We start from the raw sequence: 15,201 nt of genomic DNA, 5'->3' as shown, positions 1-15,201 counted from the left end.
TCAACAGATATTTGTTGACTAAGTGAATTAGCAATAAAGCACAGGCCAAATGATCAGATATTAAAAAACAAAAAGTAAGACCAAAGCTTATTTTTATCGACTAGTCTAAGGAGAAAAGCATAAAATAATAAAAAAGGAAATTGTGATTTGAATTATGTTCATTCTTTCCAATGTTTATTTTCCAAAAAGTATTTATTGAGTTTCTGCTATTGAATCCTGGGTGTGGTGACAAAAAAAGAAGGATATAGTTTCTGTTTATGCAGAGATGTCAACGAGACAGACTTCAAATGAGTAAATGTGTATAGAAGAATTGCAACATAGCAATTATTAATAATAAGATAGTTGAACATTCTGTTAACCTAGGACATTCTCTGTTTACATATACTATCCAAATTTACTTATTAATAATACCCTCCCTCGCTGTCAAATGTGTCTAAATTCAGATGGTCATCCAAGCTATGACTGAGAGGACCAGGATATAAACAAAATGTGTGTGTGTTGCCCAAGTGAGCACTGGATGCAAACAAATGTTACAACTGCCTACACAGGAGATTGAGGGAAGTTTGCCTTGAGAGAAATAAGACAGAGCTGAAACAGGGCGGTACACACAAGCTATGCGATTGTGTAGAGATGTGAGTGGGCAGGTCATGCCAAGCAAACAGGCAATGAAAGGCAAGACGCATTCAGGTCACTCATACAAAGTCTTTGTTGCCAGAGTAGCAGCTCAGAGGTAACCTAATGCGTTAGAAGAAACAGAGTGTGCAGGCCTTGTGCATTTTAGGAATATTGCTATTATCTTCCTTATCCCTTAGCATGAAATGAAGGTGGAGGAGGTGGGAGATTTTAGGGCACAGAACAATATCACAGCTATTTCTATGCAAGCATCGACATGAGGAACTTGATTGACATGATTTGGTCCTTGAAGCACAGGATCAGGTGGAAGAGCATGACTTGCCAAACAAATTTGGGGTTTTTTTTGTTTGTTTGTTTCACAAGAGAAAAGGGTGTAATGATGACTGAGCAGGCAACCAAGGTGTCTGCTATGTCTAGACAGCAAGGAAGTATAGGGTATGGTCTCAGTCATGAACAGAGCCATTCAGGAGGTTGACATGGAAGTTATCTTGGAGACTGGAAGAAAAGAAGTATTTATGAAGCAGAACCTGAAGTCAAAGGGTACAGCAGCACTTTACAAGAATACTGATAAAAATCTACGTTCACCCATTGATTCTCCTGGTCCCAAGACTTTCTTGAGGCATTCCTAAATTCCTCCAAAGCCATACAAATGCAGATTCCTTTTGTTTCTTTTTTTAAAAAAATATATTTATTATTTGCCATGATGCAGTTTTGCAGTTATAAGGGTTTTTCCCTCCTCTTCCTGTCTTCCCATCCCCCAAACCAGGATTCCTATTGTTTCTGAGCTCCAACTGAACTGAAAGACGAATGGTTGAATAATCTTTTGCCTAAAATACTAGAAAGGCTTGTTACTGAGCTCTGGTTTCATTTGGGTCTGACCTGTTTCTGTCACTGCTGTTAGAATAGTTCTCCAGCTCTTGCCAAATTGGGAGCTGTAGGAATCGTAATGGATCTATCTTGGTGTCAGGTTTGCAGCCAGTCCCTGACTCTAGGGCACCCTAAATGAGTATCACTGGACATAGTGTGTCACTCATCTAAGCACATTGATTCCTGCATCCTTCCCTCATCACAGCCTGTACAAGGCGTCTTAGAAACTGCTGTTGTGATGCATTTTCCTCTAGAAACAACAACCACTGGGCCCAACACAGTAGCTTAGTGCCTACAGTCATCACCTTACATACACCGGAATTGTACATGGGTGCTGGTTCATGTCCCAGATGCTCCACTTCCCACCCAGCTCCCTGCTTTTGGCCTGGGAAAGCAGTCGAGGATGACCCAAAGCCTTGGGACCCTGTGCCTGCATGGGAGACCTGGAAGAAGTTCTTGGCTCTTAACTTCGGATTGGCTTAGCTGCAGCCATTGCAGCTGCTTGAGGAGTGAACCAGCAGATGCAAGATCTTTCTCTCTGTCTCTTCTCTCTGTAAATCTGACTTTCCAATGAAAGTAAATAAATCTTTAAAAGAAAGGAAGAAACAACAACCACTCACTAGAGCTCAGTTTTCCTTAGCTACTCAAGGAAATGGTTAGCAGCCATACAGAGCACACAACTGCTCAGTCTCCCAGGCCTTTGACACAGGGCTCACCAACATCTGTGTATTCCTTTTGTCACTTCCCCAGTCAACCAATTTGAAATCCCAGCTGCTTTTTTAAGGAGTCTTAATTTCCCAGTGTGCTGTAGAGCCTTTTTATTTTGTAAAAGGCCCACATTGAAGCTTCACATTTGCAGATTTGCTTTAATTTAGCCCATGTCTTGATTCCTCTCTTTCACCTCTCCCCCTTACAAGGGGTTCGTTTCAAGTTTTTAAGTTCAAGAACTCAGTTACTGGTCTGACTCATGCGTTCTTTTCCTTCAAGGAGTGTTTCAAAAATAATCCAATTATGGGCAGATCTTAGGTCTTTCTCAAAAGTGGTTTTAGTGTGTCTGCTTGTTTTTGCCAAATAGCATGACAAAGCTGTAGTTCATATACAAATAAAAAGAGTGATTTGTATGATACACTTTAAAGGCATATCATAATGACTTTTTATAATTGTTCTTACTCTGTTATTCTTCCTTCTTTATTCTCTAGTCACTGTTTTAATTACATGCCCTCCAGGAAAATGTACTGGGAGCAAAGACAACAGAATACAGGAGTTGGTGAAACAGTATTAAACCCCACATAGTCAGGTGGCACTTCAAAGGAAAGGGAGGGGCAGATGGCAGTCACCCTGGGACATTTGGGTTTTCCTTTATTGCCTTTTCCTGAGCACTATACATGTCATTGCTATTGAATTGACTAATACGGATATATTTACAAAATATCTGGTATTAGTTGAAGGAGGTTACCCAAGAATTTGCAATGTATTCACAACCAGACTAACAGTATGAGCTCAACCACAAAATTTTGCACTTTCTGCCTCAAACCCTACAGAATTGATTTTACCATGTCATGTTATCACTTACTGTCCTTCCCTGAAAGACTTAATCAGACATGGAGTTATGAAAGTTGTTTTACTGGCTGCTGGGATGATGCTGGGGACACTATTTATTACTTATGTGTCTTTCTTATAAGGATTCAATGGGAAATTTTCTGTTTCATTCCCGTATTGGAAGCAGTCACACTTTTTTTTTAGGATTTATTTATTTTTTACAAAATCAGATATACAGAGAGGAGGAGAGACAGAGAGGAAGAGCTTCCGTCCAATGATTCACTCCCCAAGTGACCGCAATGACTGGTGCTGTGCTGATCCAAAGCCAGGAGCCAGGAACTTTCTCCAGGTCTCCCACACAGGGTCCCAAGGTTATGGGCCATCCTCAACTGCTTTCCCAGGCCACAAGCAGGGAGCTGGATGGGAAGTGGAGCTGCTGGGATTAGAACCGGCGCCCATAGGGGATTCCAACGCATTCAAGGCAAGGACTTAAGCCGCTAGGCCACGCCGCCAGGCCCATGCAGTCATAATTCTAAGCAACTCTTTGCTTTCCTGTTTTAAAATGTCAAGATCTTGGGGTAACTGTTCAGTCTCATCAGTTAAGCTGACCTCAGATGCCTACTTTCTGATTGGGAGTGTCTTGATAAGAGCTCCAGTTCCATTCTTATATTCTAGTTTTCTGCTGACATGCATTCTGGAGGCAGCAGGTGATGGTTCGAGTGCTTGGGTCCCCACCACCATGTGGGAAACCTGGATGGCATTCCCATATCCTGGTGCCCACCTGACCCAGTGTTGAACAGAGCTGGAGAGTGAACCAGTGGATGGATGATATCTCTCTCTTCTTTTTTTTCCCCTCTCTCAACAACAAAATACAAAAATTCATAGTCTTTGCAAATTATGTCACTGACCATGTTTTCCTTTTTTTTTATTGGCCATGGAAAATCTCTCATCATGGCATATGATTAGTCTCTAACAAGCCTCCATTGAGGACCTTAAGTCATGGACATTTGAGTGTATCAGGTTCACTCTTCACTCCACCTGATGGATTTTCACCTACGTTCACTTTATTCAGTCTCAATAACTTCGCTTGCTTATTTTTCCACACTACAGAAGGTTCTTTCTTGTTCATATCACTGTTGAATGCAGGTGTTTGGCAGGTAGTACTCTGTAAGGAGATCTTTCATCTCCAGTGAACTACAATTTCCTAGGGCCTCCCATCCTCTGCATGGAGAGGTGATAAAGGATTGCACAGGGGTTCGGTGTTTGTTAGATTTTTGAACAATAGGTGAACAAAAAGCCAGAAGCCCCGTGTCCCTGCTTGGGGATTCTTCCCCTGCTGTATAGCCCTAGCTAAATCACTTAATTTCTCATTCTCCTTCTTCATTGAACAATGACAATGATGCCCTCCCAGCTTTCAGAGAGGCGTCCTTTGAAGGAGGCAGCCTTTATGGAAGTGTTCCCAGGTACATGAAGAACAAGGGCAAGGGGAGTTTAGTCACCTGGTTGGCTGGGGTGGCTGAGATGGATGGCATTGCCCAAGGGCAAAGATGGGTCAGTTAGTGCTTCCTTCAAGCCTCAGCTACACACCTCTCCTTCATTCATTCTAACAGCGGCTTTCAGCCTGTGATGATTCAGGGCTCACGAAGGCCCTGGGCAATGAAAAGTGTGTCATTCAGGTCATGTGATCCCTTCCCAGTCACACCCGCTGAAATGGTAGAGGTGTTTCTCTACTAGAATTCTCAGCTATTCTCCTCCTTCATTTGTTAGTGTTCTTCCATATTTTTGTTATAAATTATCACTTAGACATAATGTTGTTCCTATCTCACTCCTTGAACAAGAACCCGTGTGCAGTTCTGTGAATTTTATTCTGGGTTAGCTTATGCAACCGCCACCACTGCTGTCAGGATCCAGCAGTGGTATGGGCAATATCTGCCCAACAATTATTTGTTTATTTTATTGCAAAGTCAGATCTACAGAGAGGAGGAGAGACAGAGAGGAAAAGTTTCTGTCTGTTGATTCACTCCCCAAGCGGCTGCAATGGCCAGAACTGAGCTGATCCAAAGCCAGGAGCCAGGAGCCTCTTCTGAGTCTTCCACATGGGTGCAGAGTCCCAAGGCATTGGGCCATCCTCCACTGCTTTCCAGGGCCACAGGCAGGGAGCTGGGTGGGAGACAGGCTGCCAGAATAAGAACTGGCACCCATATGAGTGCGTTCAAGGAGAGGACTTTAATCACTATGCAATTGCACCAGGCCCTTTTTGTTGCTTTTAAAAATTTCATTTGCAGAGCAGTGGCACAGGTCTATGGGCCCTCAACTATGTGGCTGCAGCTGGGGGACCCATGCCGGTTCAGGATTCCTACTGGGGATCTTAGCTCCCCATCCACCACTGCTATATAGGGGGGAGGGTCCTGGGCTTGTGGGCAAGCAGTGTGCCAACTGGCTCCCAGCTCTGCCCACTGGCAAGTTCTGGCGTCTTGGAGGTATGGAATTACTGCCTAGGGACATCCATGGATAAGGTCACAGTATGTGTAGGTAAGGAATGACTCCTGAGGGACACCCAACAACAGGGACACTGTTCTTGCAGTTGGATTGGAGGGGAGAGACCTTAAGATATTTTTGGGTCTTACTGATGCACCAGCCCACATGGGAGTCTGGGTCAGGCTTGTTATCATGGAGCATGGCTGACCACCACACTCCAGCACACATGAAAGCTATGGCTGGGGTCCTGTCTGGTAGGGCTAGATCTCAGTACCTGACAGTGTGTCAGATCAGAGGATGGGTCACATTAGATTGGACCATGACACCAACCAGCACGCTAGAGAATCAGCTTAGGGGATGAATTCTATGGGGGATATGTGGGCCCAACCCTATGGAATTACAAGTCCCACTACTTAGCTTGAGAGTTGGGATGGTGATGGGCTGAGCTAGGAGTGACCATGACACTCACCAATGCTCACCAATACTGAGGCTTGGAACAAGTGAGGCAGGTCGAGGCTACAGCACCTGTATGAGCACCCTAAAACAGGGTGTGGGGCGGGTTGGGCCTCACCAGTTCACACAAAGGCCGAGACGGATGGGGTAGCCCATGCTGGGTAAGGGCCAAGCACCTGCTGGCCTGCATGAAATCTGGGTCTGGGAGTGGTCCGAGTGGGGGAATCTGGGAAACTCCCCCAGTGGGTCATAGCTCCCATTGATGAGCACATGGTCTAGGCCTGAGTGTTGGGCAGGCTTGACAGCATAGCTCCATCCATCCACACGTGTGTGTGTTGGTTTTGAAAGAGGGCAGACCAGATGGAGCTGAGCAAACCATAGCCTACTAGCAAGTGCAGAAACCAGGCTGGAGCACAGGTGATGTCAGGCTAGGCTGCCACACTTTTGCATGAGTCAGGAATGAGAGCAGACTGAGCAGGGCCAGTTTGCAGCAGCACCTGCCAGTGAGAGTTGGAACTGGGGGCTGGCTGGGCCAGGTCACGCTACAGCATTCAAAGGCAAAGGCAAAGGCTAAGACAAGGGAGGACCTATGCCAAGCTGGGTCAGAACAACCACTGGCACATGTGGGATCCATGGCTGGGATCAGGCCTGGTTGGGGAGCTATGGGGATGCCCTGGCTTTGTTGTGGGTGCGTGCACGAGCCAGAGTAGGGGATACAGTCTGGTCTGGACATGGATGGCAAGAGTGTGGGCTGGGTCTGGGGCTTTCAAGACTGGGCTAGACTTCAGCACCCATTGGAGCTCATGAGAACCAAGATGGGTGTAGGATGGGCTGGGCTAGGTCTCTGTCCCTGTTAAGCCATGTGTGAGCTATGTCTGGGTATGGACCAGGCTTGACTGCAGGGACTATGTCCCGACAGAGGAGTTGTCAAGCTCCTCCTCCATCAGAACCTCTCCAAATACCAGATCTTGCGCACACTGGTGGGTCCATGGGCCAGCCCTACTTAGTCCACCTTCTGCCCTAGCTGGAACAGTGGCCTTTCCTTAGTGGCCATCACCCATTCTGATTCTTATTGTTGGGTTCTGCATCAGCTGGCAGATGCTGGCATGGGGGAAAAACTGTTGAGCTAAACTGCAGTACCACCTGGAGAGTGCAAGATTCAGTAGAAGTGGACCCAGTAGGGAAACGATGGGAACCTCCCTCATGGGTTGCCACTTCAACTGGTGAGAATGAAAACCAGGACTGGGACAGGCATGGCTAGACACAGAGTGTTACCCACCAGCACATGTGTGGGCTGGATAGCGGGCTGGTTTGATTGAACTAGGCTTCATGACCATTGACATGTATGAGAGCTAAGTAAGACGTGGGACAGACAGGACCAGTCTGCTGTACATACTGGCAAACACAGGAACCAGGGCAGGAGGCTGGCTGTTGGGGGTTATTACGGGTCATTCCTACTAGGCTGCAGCTCCCACTGGTCTGCATGAGGGCCAAGTGTGCAGTGGGCAGAATCAAGCTGGACTGCAATACCCATTAGTTTGCGTACAAGACATGGATGCAGACAGAACCAACCCAGCAATTGCAACTAACAGTGTGTGTGTAGGCCAATTTGGGCAATGGACTGTGTCAGACCCTGTATTTGGCATGCACACACAAGAATCAGGCTAGGGACCAGCTCAAACGAAGTTTCTTTGGGAATTCCCTCAGCTGAATTGCTGGACTCAGAACTCAAACTATGGAGGAAATTGCAGGTTCCATGATCTGACCATGGAGTGCATGTGTCAGAGCTGAGCCTCCTCAGTGGCTTAGACAGAGCAGTGGACAGCATATCCAGATGCACATGGAGGATATGGCAGTATACTGGAGCCTGCAGAGGACACCTGGTCACAACAGAGGATGGAGGACAGAACAAATCACTCTACTACCCCAGCCAAGAGTTGGCAGTGAATATCTGGGCAAACAAACTCTAAGGTGTACTGTGTTTGCCGGTGGAGTCTGGAGAGATTCCATCGTGATTGGATTGGTAAGATTGGCAATAATACAGAACTGTTAAATTATCAAAACCACTTGAGCAGAACTCATGGAGAATGTCTCAAATCAGGGATCCTGGGATGGTTGGGAGGCTGTGTGACTCCTCCCCTTATCTCTCCCCTACCTCCAGATACAGGAAATTAAAAAAGAAAATGTCAAAACAATGGTCTCATCCACTTTACTAAAGCCTTTGACCCTTTGTACCCTAATTAAATATGCAAAAAGTATCAAAAGTAAAATTTCTACAATAAAAATATAAAAATAAAGATTTCACTTGCCCCTCTTTGTCCTGATCTACATCACTTGAACACGTCTTAGTATTTCATTTTAAGTTATCTTCTAACGTTTTCTGCCTTATCTCTTTGTGTGGATTTTTAAAATATGTATGCTTGTATATGTTTATTTAAGAAGCAGACACAGAAAAGATGAAATAGATTACTTTCATCAATCACTCAATGTTAGGGAATGGTGACCAACACAGGATTCTGGAGCTGGTCCTGGGCATTCATGTGGATGGCAGAAAACCCATCATTCAGGACTTCTGCACAGCCTCTGAGGGTTGGCGTTCCCGGGGAGCTGGAGCGGGAGTTAGCAGTGGTTGTTGGACGGTAACACACTCATGCGGGAGCAAGTGTCCCTGCTAGGGGCTCAGCTCCTTGGCTGAACACCCACCCTTGGCTGAATGTTTTAGTGGTTGCGACAGAAATTATAAGATTTACAAATGACTTAGAATAAATATTTACCATTCTACATGAAATACAGAAATTTTATCAGCCCATAGGCTCCTTCAGCCTCACTCATTTATGTTGTAGCTGTTGGTGCATTGCATTTACGTAAACTGAAAACTCCCAAAGTAGACCAGTGCATTATACTTACCTACATATTCACTGTGTCTTGTGTTCTTTACTCACTCCTGATATTATACGTTTTATTCAGGTACCAATTCCTTCTCTCAAAAAATGTTTTTCAGCAATTCTTTTAGAGGTATACACACACACACATGCCGGAGTCCAGCTCCAGCCGAGAGTTCGGAGCTCGGGAAGGGTGCGTGGGGTTGGCGATAAAGAAAGACACAGACACTGACACTTGGTGCATTCTTGCATGTTCTTACATGGTCTCACCTGTTCTTACATGATCTTGCACACAGCCCAAGAAAAGGCTGTCCTTTTTATTTACTCAGACACCTCACAAGCCTCTGCACAAGTAACTAATTATTTTGTTTTTTCTTCATGACTCAGGGGGCATGCACAGTCATTTGGTCACTCCGTCTGCACTTCAAGGCTAAGCAGATAATTCTGAGCAAGCCATTATTCACTCTTTAACAGTAGTTATGGAGCAACAGCCAGGACTCCAAGGTCAAGGCACATGCAATCATCCGCCAACTAGTAGCACATTCTCATCACAAACCACCCATCCTCTAACAGGAAAACAGGCCACAAGGGGAAAAAAACCTCCAAAACAGAAATCCCAAATATAGAATCCCCCCACAACTACAGACTCCACAATCCCACAAACAATGAGACAACAATCAAAAGCATCCTTCTCTAATGAAAGCATTCCCAATTCCTTCAGTCAAAAATCACAGAAGCAGCTAAAACAGTTATACTCTCCATGCTCCAAAAAATTGCAAAGACAGGCTAGCCTTAGAGATGACAACAGCCACATTCATTGCCATAGCAGCCTCAGCTCTCACTCCCATCACTTGCATTCTCGTGGGTCCACTGGGTGCTACCTGACTGGCCAGGCCCTGGAAAGGAGGCAGATCTGCCTCACCTGTGACCTCCTGTCTTCCTGCTGCCTCCTGGCCTTGAAGCAGCCACCATCTTAGGGCAGGGCATTCGTGCAGTGCTCCCAACACACACACACACACACACACACACACACACACACACACACACACACACGAGTTTATCCCTTCATCTAAGAATATCTTTATTTCACCCTCTTTCCTGAAGCAATTTTTTTTCTGAGCAAAAAAATTCCTTGAGGTTTTCTTTTACATTTACTTAATCTTTTTCACTTCCTTCTTGCATCCCTGAATTCTGATAAGAAATATGTAGTCATTTCTCCAGCTATTGTGGAAAAGTTCCGTTTGTCTTGTGTTTCTGGTGTTTTCATGACGACGTGTCTGGGTATGCATTTGCTAAGCTTATCCTATGTGGGTTTGTTTGATCTCTTGCATCTACAGACATATACCTTTCACCAAACTGTGAAGGGTCCAATCCTTATTTCAAGTTAATATTGTTTCTTCTATATTCTCTCTCTTCTTCTTCTGAGACTCTGATAACAAGAATGTTGTCATATCTTTGGTCATGCTTATTTTTCCTTTAGAGTTTTTGTTTTTTCACTGTTGTCCACACTGAATCATTTCTGTTGGTCTATCTTTCCTCCTTCAATCCCATTTCACTCTTAAGTCCAACCGGCGGGTGTTTATATTTTAGCTATTTTTTTTTCCTTTTACACTTAGCAAAATTTCAACTTAGCAAAATTTCCACTTGGCTTTTCTCTCTGTTTCCTATTTTTTTTCTGAGACTATTTATGCTTCTATTCATCTGGAGAGTTTCCATCCTTCCCTGTTGGAACATTTTATGATAGCTGCTTACAATCTCTGTAATCTCATCATTGACATCTGTTAGGGAGATTTTCTCAGTTTGTTGCATGCTGAGTAATTTTGGATTGTGTCCTAGCATTCTGGACATCTTGTTATGAAATCCTGGGTCTTATTTAAATTCTATGGAGAATGTTGGCATTTTTGTTCTAGTAAACAGTTCTCATGTTTGGGTTTAGGCAACCTTGTCCAAATAGCCTTCTAGGGGCTATTGTTCCAATGTCAGCTTTTATTTCAAAGCCTCTGCAATGTTGTTTAGATTTGTTCAACATGTGTGCCATCCGTTGGCCAGTCTGAGACCTGGGTGATGATCTATCTTACACATCAGGTCTCCCAGGCTATGCTGTGCTTCTTAAGATCAAATACACATATTACAGTTCAAGGATGAACCTGAGAGTTCATGAACACCTTGGTGGAATTATTTTCCAGGCTTCTTCTTTTCAGCATCTCTCTGGCATTCTCTGCTGACCTGTGACCCTGGGGCTTTTTTTTTTTCCCAGGCTGGAGCAAAGAGAGAGGGCCTTGGCCTCATTCACCCCACTCTTTCTTCTTACAGCTGTATCCAGATTCAGATAAGGAAAGCAAAATTTTATGTTTTTAGTGCTGCAGCTCCACTGATGGGACAAGAACTTCCCCCTCTCAGATTTCAGTTTCATATACTACTGTCAGAATGAGATTGCGTGGGGTGTGAGAGGATGGAGGCAAGAAAAACTAGAAAATATCTTCTTATCTGAGAGTCAGAAGAGCTCTTTCCTCCTCCTCAAACCAGAGTTGGATAGTTACATCAACTCCAGTCTGGAGATTACCAAAGGGAACACGTGGTGCTTCCAGCATCTGCTCCTATTTGCCTTTTGGAGTCAATTCATTCTGCTCAGGGAGGAGTGGAATGTGTTCATTCTAACTTATCCCAAAATAGGAACTATTAGATGGTTTCTATATGGTATGAGTAAGAAGCAAGGCTGACTGTGTGCATCCGAAACTAAGCCTAGTACGATACCTTCATTGGGATTTTGTGAGTAAAATCAAGAATGATCGGGTATATGTGGGTTCATTTCTGTATGTTTGTGGCCTCAGCAGGAGTGGTTGAAATGACTAGACATGCTGGTCACAGCTCGACTATGGTCATACATTTGGGTGCTAAATTCTGCCTGTTGGCTCCATTGATATCTGTTTGGGCTGGAAAGTCTGAAATGGTGTCTTCACTATGTCTAGTACCTGAACTAGAAAAGTTGGAACAGCTGGAGGCTAGCTGATGGCTCACTCTCCATGTGATTATTCTGGGCATCCTCACAGCATGACAAGCTCAGAGTAGTCAAACTCTTTTTTTAAGCAAATGGATTTCCTGAAGACTCCCGGACTCCTATTTTTAATTTTATTCTATTCTGTGATGCATATGCATTTTTAGAAGCTACCTTCAATTCATTGCAGGATAAGGTGGGATATAAATACGTAAGTCAAGTGAAATATAAATTAAGTATCAAGGGAGGATAAATATGTGTATAATAGCTTCCCTAAAGGGATTTAGAAGCAAGTTGGACAGAAAAACTATAGTCATTAAAAGTTAGCAAACAGTAGGGGGTTGAGAACATTTGTTTCCTAAAGAGTTGTGTAGGCAAGATATAATTGTTTTCAGGAAGCACTAAACTCATCAGGATTTGAGTTTTCCCCTTGATTTTTAAAGATAGGATTTGAGCCAGCAGAAAGAACTGGAAAGAATCCAAAAAACCAAAGTGTTTTGCTCAAAGATAGATATGTTAGAAAAACCCAAGGCATTTTGGGGAGCCCTGGCAGTAAGCTAGCTTGCCTGGAGAGTCCTATCTGTGGGATTCTGGGTAATAGCTTTTTTAAAATTTATTTTTTCTTCCTTCAGTGTCTATTCACCTATCAGGCAGGAACTGTACCTTAGCTTTCTTTTGAATAACCATCCTCTCACTTCTTCAAGCTCCAGAGTGGAGGATGACTATGAAATCAGACTGAAAGAGAGGATAACATATCGGTACATTGGTTCCAAAATGGGCATGTGAGTTCCCCTACATGAATCCTACCCAAAAAGAATCGTGCAGGAACTTTCTGGTGGATGTGAATCTGAGACTTTGCAAACCTTGAGGAAACACAAGTGAAGACACAGCCTAGGGAAGGAGAGATGTTGGTTCCTGCTAACCTGAGTCCTGGATCCCGTCATATCTGCAGTCATATTTTAGCACTTAGAGACAGGGCACGACACATTTATGCAAGGGAAATTTACACCACATGTCTGTGAGGAATGGCGTAAAAGGCAGCAAATAGTTAAATAAAAGAAGAATCCTTGGCTTGGGGATGCCAAAAAATACTTTGTAGACTTAGAGGGCTTTTTGTAATCTAGCACTAATCTGTCTTTCCTCCTTTGCCTTCCATAAATTTTTTCCTTCCCCTCACTCTATTTTTGCCTGTTCTGCATACCAGATTTCATTCTCTAAATTGTCCCCGCTCTTACATGAAATTGCTTTTTCCTTCCTTTTGTTCTAGAAAACTGTTTAATTGCCCCTAATCTCACCTTGGTGAACCTTCTGCCTGTATGCTTATGTAATTCTTCACATACTTCTTTAATTGCAGCATTTCCTTCATGGTTTGGTATTGATTTTGTCTGTATCTCAAATTATTCTGGGAAGAACAAGAAGATAGCACGGTAGCAGTTGCACAGTAAGAGCTCGGGAACAGACAATGCATGAATGCATCAGAAACTCCGGGTATCTTCTCATGGAAGCTTGCCTATTCCAGGATCCTTGACTTTCTGTTGACTGGGGAATGCCCTGAAAGACCAAGGCTCTGTCACCATGAATCCTTAAACAACTTTAGCAAGCATAAACAATGGCCAACCTAGAACACATGAGCAGAACTGTTTCATGGGAAAGAACTTTCCACTGTGTCAAGTTATTGCAACTTGGGAATTTGTTTATGCTTTCTAATATTTAGCTTTGTCCTGACTGATGTGGGACCTGGTAGAGTCTTTGTGGTTCTGAATGTGATGAATATTATGTACAAAGCAGAACTATATTCTGAAGAAAACTTTCTTGTTTCCAGGCTCCAGTTATTTATTTATTTATTTATTTATTTATTTATTTAAGCAAAGGTCGCTCCTGCGGTGAGGCAGCTGCACTGTGTCAGAGTGGTAGGCTGGGGGCAGGAAGGTTAAGTTCTATTCCTGGGTCAGTGCCCGCTGGCTTTGCGGGCCTGGCCAAGGCAGATTACAATGTGGATGCAAGAACAGCCAACCCGAGGTTAAGATGTACAACAGCAAAAATCATTGCCCCGACAGAATCGCAGGTGATGCTGATGTCTGTCGCTGGAGGGAATGGTGCACGTGGGACTTGACTGGTCCAGACTGCAGTAGTCTTACCACATGACCCCTTCACATCCTACAGAAACCTCTTACTAATCCCCAGCGTGGCCCACCAGGAGGAGCTTTTTGACCTTTCTTTGTGCAGGCAGCCTGCAGATACACTTATTTAAATATCTCTGTCCTTGTCAGTGCCAACTTTCTAAGCCCTAGGAGGCCTATTGAGCTTAGTTAAAAAACAAACAAATTAAAAAAAAAAAAGATGCCAGCAGGTGCAGTGTATAGCGGGAACCTACCCATCAATGTTCCTGGCTGAAAACTTTCCTAGCCTGGAGGATAATCCATTGTTACAGCATCTGTCCCACCACATCCACGTCCAGGGTACAGGCTCTGCAAGTGCCTGTTCCTGCCCTAGAGGACGGGGAACTAGTTCTTATCTTTTTTCCCCATACTCTCTGTGTTTGCTTCTGTGGTGAGAGACTCCCAGCAGTTGTTGTTCAGGATCAAAGTTTTCTCAAAGAGTCAGAGGTTTCTAATTCCATGAGCCAAGAATGAGAGTTTTCCCCCACCTTCCTGGCTAGCATCTGCCACACAATGAGGCTAGCTTTGCGTTCCTGGGGTGAGTTGTCTCCTGTGTGGCACACGAGGCTGAGATAATCACCACCTCTGATAGTTAAGAAGCTAGTGGGCACTTGCATCTCTTTGAGAGTATCTGATGTGTGACAGCAAGCTTGTAGGGTTGATTCAGCAGACAGAAGACTAGGCTCGAGATCCTGCCATTTTAATGGGCGCCTCAGGAGAACCTCGTACTGGTGAGTCTGAGATCACATGTTTGGGGCTCATCCCTTCCTCCAGGCTGTGAGTGGTCTCTGCACAACACAAACAGGTTTGTCACACACACCTTCAGAAGATCTTTGATGGCTTCCCATGTCCATCAGGACTTGCTTTAATCTCTCTGGATAGCAAATCAGGGACTGATGCTCACTCACTTATGCCCTGTCCGCCCTGGCTTCCTATCAGTTTTTCTGAGTCACCCACAGGATCTGCTCTACTTTCTTTTACTGCTTTGTAAAAGTGTATGTTTCTCTCTCTTTGACTGCAATATTTTTCTCTTTGTCTTCATCTGGTTACCTTCCTTCTCGTTGGGAAACTTCGCATTCCTTCTTCTCCCGTTTCTTTATGCTTAGGGATCTCCTGAGGTCCATGTTAGGGATGCTTGGCATCCCACTCTGTGTTTATCCTTCAGAGCCACAGCCGGCATGAGTCTTGTACGATG

The sequence above is a fragment of the Ochotona princeps genome, chromosome 23, assembly GCF_030435755.1.
Source record: "Ochotona princeps isolate mOchPri1 chromosome 23, mOchPri1.hap1, whole genome shotgun sequence".
In the NCBI taxonomy this organism is placed as follows: domain Eukaryota; kingdom Metazoa; phylum Chordata; class Mammalia; order Lagomorpha; family Ochotonidae; genus Ochotona; species Ochotona princeps.
The sequence above is the reverse complement of the archived record's forward strand: the minus strand, read 5'-3'. Positions refer to the sequence as shown.